This window comes from Anastrepha ludens, chromosome 3 (assembly GCF_028408465.1).
Source record: "Anastrepha ludens isolate Willacy chromosome 3, idAnaLude1.1, whole genome shotgun sequence".
Taxonomy (NCBI): Eukaryota; Metazoa; Arthropoda; class Insecta; order Diptera; family Tephritidae; genus Anastrepha; species Anastrepha ludens.
Genome location: NC_071499.1, coordinates 30,453,577 through 30,469,004, shown reverse-complemented (window position 1 = coordinate 30,469,004; position 15,428 = coordinate 30,453,577). Strand labels below are relative to the sequence as shown.

Genomic DNA, 15,428 nt, shown 5'->3' with positions numbered 1-15,428 from the left:
AATATTCACGCTGCGAAGGTTATGCTATGTATTTGGTAGGACCAAGTTGGTGTTATTTATTATGAACTGTTATAAGGAACAGTTTTACCGCGAGATTATACGATTATTATTATCTACCAGAAAGATGAGAAAAGATAGTAGCCAGCGATGGGCAATACTTTGAATGATTCACTTGTAACCATTTTTTTAGAATAAGTTGCGCACCTAATATATATATATATATATATAATCGTAGGTTGTGGGGCTTGACGCACCGTCAGACAGAGCAATTTAAGAAGCAGATGATGTCAAATAACAAACAAATAAAATCAGATAACATTAAATTGGTGCCGCGCTGCGATACTAAACTCGCTTCTGATTAGCACAACCTGCTGGCTTCCATCCAAGATGTGGTGTCAGTAGAGAGTGAGGGAAGTACCAGTACTCTATACTCTCTTACTAGATAAACAACAAAAAATAATTGAACCAAAAACGTTACAAAAGTTAGTAGCCGGCACTCAGAAAAAGAGTCAGGCTGCGAGAAAACACAAGTCAGAGGGCCTCATCATGAAGTCTGGCTACACGATGGCGCGGTTCATTCCCAGCAAGATTCCTAAAAATGAATGAAGGAATAATGACAACTTTCTTGAGAGTTCCATACTTTGTTGTTTTATTTCAAAATTTGTTGTCTTATGAGAGACGATTCCACTGATTGGGCAAAGGCTATGTTATTATCCTTCTCAACATCTCAGCCATACTACGCTACTACTCGAAGGATTTAAATACTATTTGAGCGAACTAAGTTTGCTTCGGAACGTATTTGTAGATCTATTTTAAGTTATATGAATTAGCTGCAGTGTACACTGAATTTAACGAAGCAATGAGTAGGCCTACATTCATGTAATAAAAAATAGTTATTTAATACAAATTTTTTTTACGAATTGGTTGTAATTATAATAATAAAAAAGTTATATGCCGTTCAGTGTTGTAATCGCATATCTTAGATTTGCTTGGGTCTTGCATCTTCCGGAAATACAATGACCCTAAGCACAAAGCCAAAATAGTAAAGTATGGATTATGGAAAACTATAGTGAATTAGACCAACCTTTCGTTTTTCATTTGAATTATATAAAATTTGTTTTAATAGAAACTCCAATTTACGGCACACCCACACACGCACGCACTACCCACACGCTTAAAGGTCAATAATCTAACATTGAAAACTGTTACCGAACTCTCAATGCAGTTAATGTCATTGAACGCTGAATGAAATCAGCTCAACTAGAATCAAATATAAAAATAGAAGCTGCCTGTGGATGTGGATGAAAATGAATAGCAATTTAATGCCACGTCGCTTCGAATTGAACCAAAAATTTATTAGCGATCTTAATCGCCTCGGCATGTAACTTCCTATTTGATTTTTATTCAGCGCGGTTTTAGTGTCATAAATGATGATGAAAATGCGTGGAAAAAATCAAACATTAAGCGGCTTTTCATTGCGAGAGAAACTATAACTTTGACTTACCTGCAGTTGGTTCGTGAAAGAGGCGAAGCTGATTTTTGTAGCGATTCTGATGATGATGAAAATTTTAATGGTGTTTAATTGTTGTTGTTGTTATTTGTTTTTTTTTTTTTGTTTTTTGTTTCTTCTTATTTTACACTTTAAATCTTTTTATGTTTGCTGGCATAAGAATTTGTCTATTTCACTGTTTTTTGTTATTCTTGTTGTTGTTGTTGTTGTTGCTATTTGGTGAAAGTAGAAAGAGTAAGAATTAATGATTAATTAAACTTCTTTGCTTCACAAATCCGTTTGAAATACGAAACGTACTTGGTTTGAAGTTCTTAATTCACTTGAAAATTTAAGTACAAAATTCTTTTTCATTGATTTCGAAAGGTGTTTTTGCTGTTAGCTATAAAGCGGCAATCACTCTGCGCCTAGCGGTATTTGTTATTATTATTTTTAATTCATTTTCACTGCACCTCACACTGCCGCATAAATATGCACATATGTATGTATGCATACACACACACACGCGCACACTCACAAGTGTAGATAAGCACTTCAGTCTTGAGGAAGGTGCAGCACTCACCGAGCAGCACAAAATAAGAAAACTGATTGGAATTGGCTAAAGAAGCCCGTCAAAAGCGTACAATGTACGTAACCAGAGACACCAGCAAAGTGCTAGTCAGCGGCAAGTTGTGGTGTGGAAGAAGCGCAAGTTGGGGAAAAAGCAGGAGAAGTAGCAAAAGAAGTGTAAATGTAATAAAAGAAGAAGGAACTGCAAAGCGGAACAGCAGAATGCTCTGTTTCATTTGGTTTTTTTTTTTTTAATTTTTAGTGTTCGGCCGCTTCACTGGCTGACTGATTATGTGGTATGGCTTTTGCGGTGTGGTGCCGGGCGGTGGCTCTTGCGTTTGGTACGTCTCGTTGGCTGCTTGCTGCTCGCTGTTGTTGCTCTTGCTTTGTGGCGGTTGTGGGTCGCAGGTGAAGGTGAGTGCGACGCTGTGCATTTACGTTAGCGGAACTATCGACAAAGTTGCAGTGGCTGTGGCTTTTTCTTTGTATACCATTTTTAATGCCTCAACTTAACTTAGTGCGCCGCACTTGCTGACTAGCCGACTTACCATTGCTATTGGTTTGGGTGCTGTTATTGGTTTTGTTGTTATTGTTATTTTTTATTTCGTATTTGAAGCGGCAGCAGTCTGCGCGAAATAGATGGCTAAGTGTAAGCAATGGAATAAAAAAATCTCTACGAATGGCGTTGAGAAGGCCAGACAGTTCACACTTGGCGGTTTTTGGTGGACGCGTCCGTCTGTCGCTCAGTCGTCAATGGTAATGGTAATTTACATGAAATTCTTTCCTTGGCTAACTATTTGCTGCGCTTGCAAATGTTAATCAAAGAAATAAGTGTAGGCTAGGCAACTCTCTAGTTACGAGGTTTCTAAACGGTGCTCGGATTGGGGGTACTTTTGCCAATGGAGTTTTTTTGACAGTTCACGCTTGACTACTGTCAAACTGAATACACAATTTTTTTCAGTATTCATTGACATTTCATCATGGAAAGACTTCCACCTCAGCAGCGTTAGCAAACCCTATAGTTGCATTACGAAAATCGACGCTCTGTGAAAAGTGTCCCTCGCACGCACTTAGGCCAATTTATGATGATCAGCCATGAGAAGCGGATGTAGCTTAATGGCTACGTCAAGCCCGTATTTGGGCTGAAGAGCAACCGGAAGCCATTAAAGAACCAACAAACAGGCATTACGCCCATTCAAAACAACTCTTTGGTGCAGCCTATGGGCTGAATGAATCATCGGTCCATATTTCTGCTTCCGAGGCTGGCGGTGAGCAATTAATTTCTTGTCTCGAACCGGTGGATTGGCCACCAACATTGTGTGATATCACACCTTTGGATTTTTTTTGTGGGGGCATGTAAAGGTCGCCGCAGCCGAATGGGTTGGTGCGTGACTACCCTTCTGAATTCAGAGAGAACGTAGGTTCAAATCTCGGTGAAATATCAATATGAAGAAAAAGTTTTTTGCCACAAATAGGCGAAGGAGCTCGGCCAAACATCCAAAAAGGGTGTGTGTAAATGGTTTGTAGATAAAGCATTGAAAGCCAATATTACTAAATTTATTCACGAGATGCCAACCGAAATCCTCCAGCGAGTCCTTCAAAATTGGTGTTTACGGATGCCCGAATTACGGCGCAGTTGCGGCCAACATTTGAAACGGATTGTCTTTAAAAAGTAAATGTCATGAATGGCTCTACAAAAAATGAAAAAGATTGCTCAATCAATTTGAAGTTTCGTTGTTTTATTTCAATTTGAAATCCGATAGCTCTAAATTGATCCACAAAAAAACTATATTATATTTTTCCGAAAAGAATTGTGCTAAATTTTTGGAAAATGTTTATTTAAATATTTTGCCCTAAAACATTTTTTTTTATTTTTCTTAAATATTTACAAATTTTTTTTTCAGCTTTTTTAATTCAAGATATTTATAAGACGAAATCCAATAAAAATATTCCAACTAATAGATCCTAAAATTGCTCAACTCATAAAAAATTTGTTTTAAATATTTTTTCATAGTACTATATGAAACTAATATATATTTTTTAATATTTTTTCGAAAACAAATGTGTTAAATTTTTGAACATTTTTTTTTTAATATTTTTCCCTAACATTTTTTTTATTGTTTTTTTAAATATTAAAAAAAAAGTGTTTTTTGCTTTCATTCAAAATATTTATAAAACGAGATCCAAGTATTCCAAAAAATAAATACAAAAATTGTGTTAAATTTTTGCTAAAATTTTTTTTAAATATTTTTCTCTAAAAGATTTTTTAATTTTTTTTAAATTAAAAGAAAAAACATTTATTTTTATTTTTTTTTAATTAAAAGAAAAAAACATTTTTTTTGAAGATTACAAAAAAATGTTTAGCTTTCAAAATATTTATAAAACGAGTACCAATAAAAGTATTCCAAAAAATAAATACAAAAACTGCTCAACTCACAAAAATTTTACAAATCGTTAAAAGTTTTTACGAAGGAAACGTTTATTTTTTTCGAACAACTCTCATTTATTCATCAATATCTGTTTGGCCTTTTCAAAGTGACAGCCAGTTCTTCAAATTGATTTTTAGCAAACTGCAAATGTTGCTCTGGCTTGGGTGTATTCGGGATGTATTTTGAAGCCAAAATAACCGCAAAACAGCCTTCAACTTTTAAATCGATCGTCATAAACTGATTTTTTTTAATATTTCATAGATCTCCTCTTTGTTAAACTCTTTGTTAAACTCTTTGAACTACAGGTGGTATTTTGAATGAAATTGCGCTATCGAGAGCTGATTAACGATTTTTATGGCAGGAATTGGATTGTGTTGAACTCGGCAATGTTTATTTTTAACAAGACGGCGCTACGTGCCACACAAGCAACGAAACCATTGATCTTTTACGAGAAAAGTTTCCGGACCGTGTTATCTCTAGAAGAGGTGATCACAATTGGCCACCGAGATCTAGTGATCTTACACCTTGTGACTTTTTTCTTTGGAGCCACGTGAAATATAAGGTCTACGCCAACAGCCCAGGATTGATTCAAAGCTGGAATTCGTGAAGGACGACAGAATTTTCATACTCAGCAAACAGCTCAAGTGTTTTATCTGCGTAAAGTGAATTTTAAATTTGATAATAAATAGGAGCTTTCAAGATGATTGTTTGGTTTGTTGTGGTTCACCAAGTGCTTGCGCCATATGTATTTTGTTGCCTCATCTTAAGGTAACTCAGATTAAGGTAACTTTATAATTTACACTTTTACACTTTACACTTTACCAGTTTAGCTGTTGTTTTAGCCGAACACAGTGCCTGAATTACAGCTTGGCTATCCGAAAGAATAGGGATATTGCCCTTGAAAGAGAAATCTGCGATTAGTAGCCCACAAGCTTCCTCTATTGCCGGTACTTCCGTCTGCGAGGCACTGCGAATATTAGAAAGACGCACAGATTTTTCAATTCTAAGTCTGTATGTGATAAAATGTAATAAATAAAATAATCTGAATCTACATAGACCGCAGTATCGAAGTTGTTTAGTAAAAGTCGCTTACTGCATTCCTCCCAAGATGGAAAGTTAGTGGCGAAATTCCTATTGAATATTACCATTGGGTCGATGTAGACAGCCTTCCCTGAGGTGAACTGAGTTTATCTCAATAATAGACCGCACGGTCATACGTTTTTTCCTATAAGCGAAACGCTTTATTTAACCTAAATACGCTCATGGTTACCAAGTTCGATATACTAAGCAAATTTGTTATTACTCTTTTCTTGTTTGAAATTCTGCTAGGGGTACAAAACCCATATATTTATAAATCAATTCTCATCCTCAAAAAATAGTAACAAAGAATCTTAAGAATTGAATGAATCAGACAAAGAAATAAAAAATAAATGATAAATACACTTCTTTTAGGTGTTTTACCGAGCTTTTCTTCGTATTTATGGTGTGTGTATTTATTGTGTTGTATCACAAATGGAGGGACCTATAGTTCTAAGTTAACTCCGAACGGCAAATGTTTTTTTTTTTTTTTTGTTTTTTGTGTATGAGGACTGGCAGAAATATACTCGGAGGTTCGCCATTGCTTCCGAGGGGCGATCGCTATTAGAAAAAACGTTTTCTATAATTCTGCTTTTTCATGCACGGAGGCATAGTAGTCACATATCAATCCATTCGGCTAAAGCGGCCGGTGCCATTCGCCTACAAGGAAAGTCGTTTAAGTAACTTTTGCAGATTTCCGGAGCCTTACAAATAACTTTCCGAATTGGAAGCTTGATTTGTGCAAAGAACACCAATTAGTTAAAGATTTGGCTTATAGGCTAAAGACAGCGGAATTCTGGGTCTCAATTTGGGTCGAATTGCTACCGTGATGTAATAGAAATGTGACTTCGAATTAATATTTGCTGGTACATCAGTTAGCTTCTCTGTTTTCAGAGTTTTGCTGGTGTTTTGTGAACCACATAAAGAGAATTTAATGATTCCTGCAAGATCTGATTCTATTGCGCAGGAAGTAATTCGGGAAAAATTTTGTTCACAGAATCAGATTACTGCGACAAAAATGTTGAAGATACACAAATGGGTGAAAGATTGAGTCGAAAAGAATAATTATAAGTGATGTAAGTATTACAAAAAATGGTTTCTAATCGACTAAAGATATCAACTCATCAACAGCCGTTCAGAGAAAGCAAATATTTCATGGTCAAGCATCGACGGGTAAGTTTGTTGGCATTTTTAGCTCTCGAGTTGAAATAATTAATGCAATTTTTAAGAGATAATTTGAGCTTCAAATGCCTCTCATTCCATTTGGTTTCAAAAATATTAGTTTGGGGTAACATTTTTTTGAGTAACAGTTTTGGGCAAATGGTTTGAAACTGTTTTGCGGTCGATCTTCAGCTCATACGGCTACTAACATGTGTGCCAACTTCGATTATTCCTGTGATTTTAGCGACATTTGCGACATTAACGACATTTTCTTTAACATCAAAAATGCCTGAACGGAATCAACGAAACCAAAATTGCACGTAATTAGCTGCTACAGTATCGGCACCATAAAAACCATTCGCAATTTCTTCCTGTCTTGCATTTTCGCCTTTATGGAAGAAAAACTGTAAAATGTACCGAATATTCTCTTTATTGACTTTCATTTTTATCACCCTGTAACAAACAACAGAATAGAATAAACTGAAAACAGTAAAAGAAGTTTTTTAGCGCGAAATGTCACTGAATTGCTTGACCAATACTTCACGAGATATTGCTCACTTCAACCATATACCGAGAAAATAGTGGATAACTTTTTCCCTAAATTAATATTAAACTTCTTTGGAAAAGAAATTCGCTTTAACATCTGTAAAGTGACTATGACATGAGATTGTCATGAAGTACATTGTGAAACTTGCATTTCTTCTTCGAATATCTTAACAGTTACTGTAGTTAAGTCTTTTGCGAAACGTTGTTTTATAAAAAGACTAGATTTCGCATTCACTGTTCGTGACCACTAGACTCATATGACTAGACCGCATTCATCTGATTAAGACCTTCTAACTTCTGTGTGTTCAACAGGTTAAAAATATCATTCGAGGTATACCGTTGTGGGTATATAAAGAATATTTCATGCAAATTGCACTGTGATCTGAATGCCATTTCCAAAGTCGAGTTTTACAATACTTTCAATAATTGGAGAAAAAATTTACATAAGTAAATTTATTCGAAAAATAAATAATGATTGTAAAAATTATAAATCAATCACTTTTGAATTTGATTCCAGTGGTAAAGTCACAGTCTATCGTCTACCTGTAATGCTGTTTGCTGTTTTTTCCACTGTGGTTCAAATCAAAAGTGTCTTACTAAATTATATGTAACCACTACTGCCTTACGCTGTTTTTATTTGCAATTGAGATATCTACCTAAAAAGACTATCTCTTCTTGAAAACCTATCTCATGTCATGAATACAGGACATATTGAACTTTATTGCCAATTTTAATGTTTTCCTGAAGTGGTTTTGTGAGCGCTAACTTAATAGCTTTGCCGTTCTATGTTGCTCTATTAAAGCAGAGTCTCCGTTGTTTGTGGTTTTAAATTGGCCGGCGATGACGCTAACAATTTTTTTTTCGGTTCACATACACACACGTCAATATTCAATGTATTATTTCGTTGTTATTGTGGATTGTAGCTGTTTGTGACTTATTTTGTTTCAGTTCTGTTACGTTAACTGAAAATTTTGTTAAGCCAAGCAAAAAGTAAATGGAAAGACAAAAAAAAAATTAACAAAAACTTTAGTGCTGCATTTATTTCGAAAAAAATTAATAACAGCGGCGAGTGAAAAAAATGTTGAGGCCAGCTTGTTAATATATGTATGTATGTATGTATAATTTAATATAGTGATACCAAGCGTAAAATTGGCTTAAATTTACGCGCTTAATACTGATTCGTGGAAAACACACTTTTCGAGGTCAGTATACAAATATTCTCTTATTGAAGATGTAGCTTCTCTATTTGAAGGTGGTAAAAGAATTTTATTTAATTTTGAAGTCTAGGCATTTGGCAGAATTCTTTCAATATTTTTGTAGTTTTGAAATATTTTTTAGAATTTTAATAATTAAAGAAAAAAAATATTTTATTAAAAAAAATAAGAACATAAAAAAAAATATAAAAAAAAACAATACGATTTTAATTAAAAAAATAATAATTAAAAATAACTAAATAAAAAAGTTTTAATTATATTATTTTTTTAATTTTTAGTACACACCATACATTGAAATTCTACCAAAATTATTACTTTATACATTTTATTTCCCAGCAATATATATATAATTTTGCAGCGAGAGCGAAATAGAAAAAAATGGGGAAATTTTTTTACAAAACGAAAATCGTCGGAAAAAGCACGGGAACAGAAAACCATTAATAACTTGCAAGCAAAGACTTGACTTGACAGACTGCTTTGGCAATTCATTTGTGATTTAACATATTTCTGTTTTTTATGCATCAGCAGCCATCGTATCGAATCTCGATGAAAAAAAGTTTCTTCTAATAGCAGTCGACCTCGGTAGGCAATGGCAAACCTCCGAATGTATTTCTGCAACTAAGAAACTTTTCGTAAAAAACCATCTGCCTTTCGGAGGCGGCGTGAAATTGTACAATAGGTTCCTCCATTAGACGCACCATAAAGACGAACCCCAAAACTAGGAAAATTGGAATTTTTTTTTGGAAAAATATAAAATTTTTTTTTTTTGAAAATCTCAACCGAACCTATTGCAGTTTGGACAAAAGCAATTTTGTTTATAAATATTTAATTTTTGGATTGAAAATTAAATAAAAAACTGGAAAAATATTAAAAAAAATTGAAAACAAATTTGCTATTGGACAAATATTAACAAAAAACATTTTTTTTGGAAAAATATTAAAAAACACTTTTTGGCATAATATTAAAAAAATTAAAAAAAAACAATGTTGGAAAAATTTTTTTTGTTTCTTGGACAAATATTAAAAACAAACATAAACACTTTTTTTTTTGGAAAAATAATTTTATTTGGACAAAATCAATTTTGTTTATAAATATTTAATTTTTTGATTAAAAATTAAACAAGAAATTGGAAAAATTAAAAAAAAAATTAGAAAACTAGATTTTGGAGAAATACTTAAAAAAAATTAAAAAACAATTAAAAACCAATTGGTTTTTGGATAAATATTTAAAACGATTGAAAAAAAAATTTTTGGAAAAACAAAAAAAAAAGCTGAAAAAAATTTGTTTTTGGAAAAATATTAAAAAAATCATTTTTGGAAAAATATTCAAATATTTAAAAAAAATTTTTTTTGCAAAAATATTAAAAAAATTTAAAAACAACATATTTTTGGAAAAAAATAAAAAAATTATAGAAAGAATTAAAAAAAAAAAAATTTGAAAAAATAATTTAAAAAATTAAAACAAAAATTCCGTTTTTCTGAAAAAACTTTAAGAAAATATAAAAAAAATAAACATTTTTTTAATATTGTAATTTTCTTTTAATAAAAAAATATTTTTGCATAATTAAATTAAAAATTTAGTAATTAAAAAGTAATAAATTTTTTTTCAATGAAAAATATTTTTCCAAGAAATGTTTATGGGTTTTAAATATTTTTCCAAAAAATATTTTTTTTTAATATATTTCTAAATTTTTTTCAGAAAAACGGAATTTTTTAAATATTTTATCAACAATTTTTGTTCAATTCTCTTTTTAGTTATTTTTTAATATTTTTCCAATTTTTTTTTTATTATTTTCCAAAAAATGATTTTTTGAATATTTTTCCAAAAATGTTTTTTTCAATTTTTTTTTGATATTTGTCCAAAAACAATTTTTTTCTCAATTTTTTTAAATATTTTTCCAAAAAAATTGTTTTTTAATTTTTTTAAATTTCTCCAAAAAACATTTTTTTAATTGGAAAAATATTAAACAAAACCATAAACATGTTTTTAATAATTGTTTTTTAACAAAATGCTTTTAATAAATTTTTTTTTAATATTATATGGTTTTTTTAATATTTCTACAATTTCTTGTTTGATTTTCAATACAAAAATTAAATATTTATTATTATATTAATGGACTATGAATAAGTTCGTTACGGTTTTACAACAGATGGCGTAACTTGATTATTATTCCATCGATCCACATTTCCAAACATTCATTGGAGAGCTACTGTCGTAAGGCACAAACGTCAGTATAAGTTTTTTATTTGAAGCGTAAACAACAATATTTTTACCACACTTGAAAATGTCGAATTTCGTGCCAAATAATGTGTTTTTGCGGGGAATTCTTCTTCATTATTTTAATATGAAGAAAAAAGCAGCCGAAAGTCATCGTATCTTGGTGGAAGTTTATGGTGAGCATGCTCTATCTGAGCGAACGTGCCAGAAGTGGTTTGCACGCTTTAAAAGTGGTGATTTTGGCTTGGAAGACGAAGAACGCGAGGGTGCGCCGCCAAAGTTCATGGATACCGAATTGGAGGAATTGCTCGATCAAGATCCGGCTCAAACGCAAGAAGAGGTTGCAAAAACTTTGGGAGTTGATCAATCAACCATTTCCAAACGTTTAAAAGCCATGGGAATGATCCGAAAGGTAGGCCATTGGGTGCCGTATGAATTGAAGCCAAGAGACGTTGAACGCCGTTTTATGGCATGCGAACAACTGCTTCAACGGCACAAAAGAAAGGGTTTTTTGCATCGAATTGTGACTGGCGATGAAAAGTGGGTCCATTACGACAATCCAAAACGTCGGGCAACGTATGGATACCCTGGCCATGCTTCAACATCGACGTCGGCGCAGAATATTCATGGCCTGAAGGTTATGCTGTGTATCTGGTGGGACCAGCTGGGTGTTGTGTATTATGAGCTACTGAAACCGAATGAAACGATTACGGGGGATGTCTACCGACGACAATTGATGCGTTTGAGCCGAGCACTGCGAGAAAAACGGCCGCAATACGCCGATAGACACGACAAAGTTATTTTGCAACATGACAATGCTCGGCCACATGTTGCACAAGTGGTCAAAACATACTTAGAAACGCTCAAATGGGATGTCCTACCCCACCCGCCGTATAGTCCAGACCTTGCGCCATCCGATTACTATCTCTTCCGATCGATGCAACATGGCCTGGCTGACCAGTACTTCCGTAATTACGATGAAGTCAAAAAATGGATCGATTCGTGGATTGCGGCAAAACCGACCGAATTTTTCACAAAGGGAATCCGTGAATTGCCAGAAAGATGGGAAAAAGTAGTAGTAAGCGATGGACAATATTTTGAATATTAAATTTGTAACCATTTTACGTCAATAAAGTTTCAAATTTCGAAAAAAAACCGCACGAACTTATTCATAGTCCTATATAAAAACATTTTTTTAATTGGAAAAATATTAAACAAAACCATAAACATTTTTTAATAATTTTCTTTAACAAAATTCTTTTTAATAATTTTTTTTCTTACTATTTTATGGTTTTTTTTAATATTTCTACTATTTCTTGTTCAATTTTCAATAGAAAAATTAAATATTTATAAACAATTTTTTTTATTTGCTTATGTTTTGTTTGTTTTTGTTTTGTTTGTAACATTTTTTAATATCGCAAAAATATTTATTGCATTTTCTAGATAAATAAATTTGGTTTTTCTGGTTTAAACTTAAATATTCAAAAATATTGCATTTGAATATTCAAAACAATTGACAGCTAAAACAGTGGGCGTTCCTGTCTTTTTGTAGAATTGCTCTTTACAATATTTTTGTTTGAATTGAGATTTTGTATTTAAGCTAAACAAGATTAATTTAATTTTCTGGATAAATAAATTGGTTTCTTGAAATTTTTTTTTTATTTGGATTTTCTGAAATTTTTAATTCAAATTAAAGATTTAAAAATATTAACGGCTAAAGAAAATTAGATTTTTTTGTCGTTGTTTTTAGACTTGCGCTTTTCAGTGTTTAAATATTATTTCTTGATTGGAGATTTCAATAATGAAATAATATGAAATAATTATTGGCTAACTTTTTTTTGGATTAGTAAATTTTTTTCTTGAAATTTTGATTATATTTGGTGTTTCTGCAATGTTTTCTATTCAACTTTTTAAGTAGCGCTTGCACTTGCTCTTTGCATTATTTTTTTTTTAATTTTCTTTAAATTGAGTTTTTAAATTGTATTTAAGCTAAAAAAATATTCTTTTGTGGAAATTTCTAAAAAAAAAAAAAAAATATTAGCAGCAATAGAAAGCGGGCAGAAGGCATGAATTATTCTACGTGAAAAGACAGTTAAATATTTGCTTAACAAAACTTTGGCTCCATGCCACTACTGCTTACACTTTTGATATGTTTTTTGTTTATTGTTTCGAAATTTAGCAACCAAAAATGTTTAAGGTTTTAAATTTTTTCCATTTCCTGTTATGCTTGGCACTCTGGTTCACTCATTTATGCAAATTTTTCATTTTTCAGGAAGCAAAAAATTTCTCCTAGAATTCTATATAAAAAAGGGCTATTGGCGCATTTAATTATTTTCTTTTATGCTGAACAATTTTTATTTCTTCACTTTCACAGTACAACAACACCACCAGAGCGCATGCACACACAACCACACACAATTCTTTTCTTTTTTGCAAACTTACTTCGTGAATTCAATGCAAAGAAAATTCAATGAGCACTTTGTTTTCGTTGTTTTCGTCACTTTGCACAAAACTATGTATTTCAATAAAGAATAAATGATTTTCGTACTTTCTTAAACGCGAATTGCAGACGACGAGAAATTCACATTTTTTAATTAAAATAAGTTTTGTCCCACACACGACATGATTCGCAATGTTCGGTTTTTCGTATTTGCATTCATTCACTTTACTTGCAGTAGTTGAACCAAAGTAAATTTGTTTATTCTCTGCTTAGTCCATAGGAGGCAGCAGACGCTTTCATCCGCTAAACACAACCAGCACTGACGACGTACACGAAGAAACTGAATCGCCACAAACCAAAGATTTAAGACACGAACTCAAGTCGAGTGCAAACCGAGAAGATTTGTTGATAAAAGCGGATGAATGCGAAAATTAAAAAGGCATAGACGACAACTAAGGCGCAGACGAGCAACATTCAGAATACACAGCGAAATGAAGACGCAGCAACAGAGCCAGGCAGCAACATGACAAAGCAGCAATAACAAAGCAGTAAAAGCTAAGCGTGCTTAGCGGCTAGCAAAGAATGCCCGAGCCGGTGGTGGTACACGTGCGGAAAGAGGGCACCACAAATCACCAGCTTTCATAGTTGTTAATGCTGCTGCTGTTGCTGCGGCTGCTGCTTTCCCACTTTTTCCTTTTTTGCCATTTTTCTATTGTTTGTAAACGCTTTTCCGTTCAGTTTGTGATTGTTGTGTTGCGAATGACTTCTTCCTGCTCTTGTTCTTTCCTCTGCTTCGCTTACAAGTTTTAGTTTTTATTTTCAATTCGTGCGATTTTACATTTCCTTCATTTCTATGTATACTTCGTGGAGAGTAATGGACGATGAACAGTATTTTGACAATATACAATTTTCACCAATAGCAGAAAATAACACAAAATAGTAAACGTTCGGCATAAGCTACGACGAATGTAGTGAAGGCCGTAAAGCGTGAAAAATAGGTAAAAATAAAAATGAGTGACGAATATTTCAGCTAAGCAAAGCGCGAGTATGTGACACCATGGAAATTTTATTAAACACCGCCACACCAACCTGTGTGTGTTTTGCCGTTGTCTGTTTTACATGCTTTGACTTTTTCACTTGCTTTTGCTACAATTTCTTGAACGAAGCGTCAAGACAAAAATTACAACTTTCAAAATTAGTAAAACAACAAAATGAAATAAATAAAGGTCGTATTTGTTCGTATTAGAGCACCCAACCGAAAGTTCAACTCTCTGGTGTGTACTAAAAATTGTTTAAGTATGAAAACAGAGTGTAATGGCGGAGTTGAAAAAGGCAAAACGAACTAAATGAGTGACTCTGCGAGCACACCAATGCGAAGTGAGCGAACATTGAGCGCAGAGAATGAGAGCCGCTTGCGTGCAGGTCAGCTGTAGCTGAACTTAAATATGAAACGAATGCTGGCAAGAATCTCTTCAAAAGAAAATTAGTTTCAATCAGAACTTAGGACGTATGGCAAAGGTAGAAAACGTGGAATTGTTACAGTTTTCGCATGAGCGAATGAAATCGTTGGTGAGGTATAAGAACATGAAAATATATTTTTTATCTATAACACATCGGGTCTTTTTTTTCGCTGTACGAGAACTATCGATGGGATAACTATGGTTTAAAGTATGATAGTAGTCTGGTCAAATATTCATATTTTAGAGATATGTTTTAGGGTTTGTTTTTTCAGAAAATAAAATGCGACCGTTTTGATTTTATAGCATGTTATTATTGACATCAAATAGTATACATAGTAGTACATATAATATTATTTTGTAGTAGGTTGGCATCAAAGTAAGCGTCTTAAAAAAAAGATAGCTTGTCAACACGATTTTGACATCTGAAACGAAAAAGTTAAACTGATTATTATTCAGTAGGCTTGTCGTGGACATTTTTTTGAAAAATAACGAAATGGCGGACTTTAAAAAAAAAAAATGAATAAATAGCGCTTAACAATGAATTTATTGGACTGATCGCATGGACCATATAAATCGTAGCCATGGCGGACATAAGCAAGATCGCACATATTTTTTATTTTTTAATTTTAATTTTAATTTTTCACAAAAATCTTACAAAACTATGTACAATATTTGTTACTTTGTTAGGGGTTACATACGTCCAGCAACGCCAAAAATGCGCTAAATATAAAAACTGTTTTTAGAGGGATTAACAAAAGAAATAAATATAAAAAAATGTTATGCATTGTTTATTAGAACTTAAATTAAAAGAAAAAATTGATTTTAATT

The 15,428-nt window shown here is 32.6% G+C and overlaps 1 protein-coding gene across 2 annotated transcripts in view; it reads right to left on the bottom strand.

Moving 5' to 3' along the window:
- Positions 1-13,501, bottom strand: part of LOC128857291 (uncharacterized protein DDB_G0284459) — a 208,655-nt gene extending 195,154 nt beyond the window's left edge. Inside the window, exons 1-2 of one of the 2 annotated variants that reach the window (XM_054092988.1) lie at positions 13,143-13,501; positions 1,505-1,722 (exon numbers count right to left, since the gene is read on the bottom strand). The gene's annotated coding sequence lies outside the window, so the exon portion shown is untranslated. Of the gene's footprint in view, positions 1-1,504; positions 1,723-12,840; positions 13,120-13,142 lie in introns of those variants that run through there. The other variant, XM_054092989.1, reaches the window with a different exon arrangement.
- Positions 13,502-15,428: the final 1,927 nt, after the last annotated feature.